Genomic DNA, 1,872 nt, shown 5'->3' on the forward strand with positions numbered 1-1,872 from the left:
ATATGGGCTAATATCGGACTTACGGACTTGATCTGGACTGGGCTGGATGTTTTCTCAATATTCAATTGCTCTTGTACATAAAGCTCTTTCTTATACATGTATGAGTGTGTATGAATTTGTTTCTCTAGTCAACCCTGACTAACACAACTGCCAAAAGAACAAACAAATCTGTCTTGGAAAAATATGGCCAGAGTGCTCCCCAGAGGCAAGGACAGTGAGACTTCGTCTCACATACTTTGGACATGCTGTCAGCACATGTCCCTAGAGCAAGACATCAGGCTTGGTAAAGTGGAGGGGCAGCCAAAAAGAGGAAGGCCCCCAGGGAGATTGATTGGCACAGCGGATGTAACAATGGACTCACGCACAGGAAGCATTGTGAGGCTGGGACAGGACTGGACAGTGTTTCATTCTGTTGTGCACAGGAGTGCTATGGACTGGAACGGACTCCATAGCACCTAACAGCAACAGAAACAGCAAACCAGGGAGACAGTCTCACTTTCGAGGAAACTGGAATTTTTGTGACAAGTCCTCATTGAAATGTATTTAAACAGGCAGAAAACAAAAGATACGTTCTCTACTAAAATACATATAGCTATTATATTGCCTGCCTAGGGTTCCACCGGAAGGAAGTGGCCAGCAACATGATCATTCTCCTTGAAGGCTGGGGTGTGGGCACTTAGGAAGAATACTTGGCACATTCACTGGAAGAACCTTTCCATTTGAGCCCATTCCGTGGGGCCAGATGTTCTCTATACACATATTGTGCCTTAAACCTTTAGCCCCCAAAACTTGAGCATGAAACTAGTAAAAGGAGCTCTGAAAATCAAATATGGACAAAAGAAAAGAGTTTCCATAGGTATGTGGCAAGCAAATGAAGTTTGACCAAAAAAAAAAAGAAAAAAGAAAGACTGAACAGGCCAGTTTAGAGGAAAGTGGAAAGTGTATTTCATCTCAGTAAGGAGGAGAATGTTCACCAAACCAGAGACATGCATTCTCTCATTGTGGGCATGGCTAATGGAGGTTCTACAGTTCCCAGGAAGCTGAAGAAGAGAATTTTCACCCATCCCACCCACCCACATTCCCTCAGGCTTTCTCTGAGCTGGGTTGGATTCTTCCACCTCCGAAGGGAAAGGCTTTGGCTAAAAATGTTTCAATGCACGAACCAAAGTAGCCCATATAGGGCAGAAGTGGGAAAACAAAGCCAAACACCTCTGGAGACTCAACACAGTCCAAAGTATCTGCTCCCCACTCATCACTCTCCCCATCTTCTCAAGGGCCTCTTGTTTCATCTGCAACATCATTGTACATTCTCAACTCTGCTTGATGATATACCCTGCTCGCTTCATGCAGGCAATCAATAGGTAAATTGTTTTCCCCAATCTTTGAGAAAAATAGGTACTTCAAGAAGAAGCACGAAGTAGCTTTGCGTATGTGTTCTCTGGGCGCCAGAATAAACCGTAAGCTCCAGCACTGGAATGCAGGACCAAAACACCCCCAAGGAAAGGTGCAGGATGAGACTAAAACATCAGCTGATTCACTAGAAAACACTTAGAAGCTATGCATTAAACATATAACTAAAATAGAAGAATCCTTATACAACCTTACAGGAAATTCAGCCTGCATATTATTTAGACAAAACCCAGGTCATCCTTCATAAATATCAAAGATCAATAAGTATTTGAGGAAAAGAAATAGCTCACAAGAGAACCAAACTAAGGGAATGGAAGAGTTCATATTATCATTACTAATATTGTTGTTATTATTATTAGTATCTACAGAGAGATTAGTAGCCTCAAAAGATTGTAAAGAAAAAGGAAAATCTAAAAAGATAATAGTTTTAGAGAGGTAAAATATCATCAGTAAATTTTTTTT

The sequence above is a fragment of the Echinops telfairi genome, unplaced genomic scaffold (assembly GCF_000313985.2).
Source record: "Echinops telfairi isolate 266 unplaced genomic scaffold, ASM31398v2 ScPeMD7_2;HRSCAF=8, whole genome shotgun sequence".
Classification (NCBI taxonomy): Eukaryota; Metazoa; Chordata; class Mammalia; order Afrosoricida; family Tenrecidae; genus Echinops; species Echinops telfairi.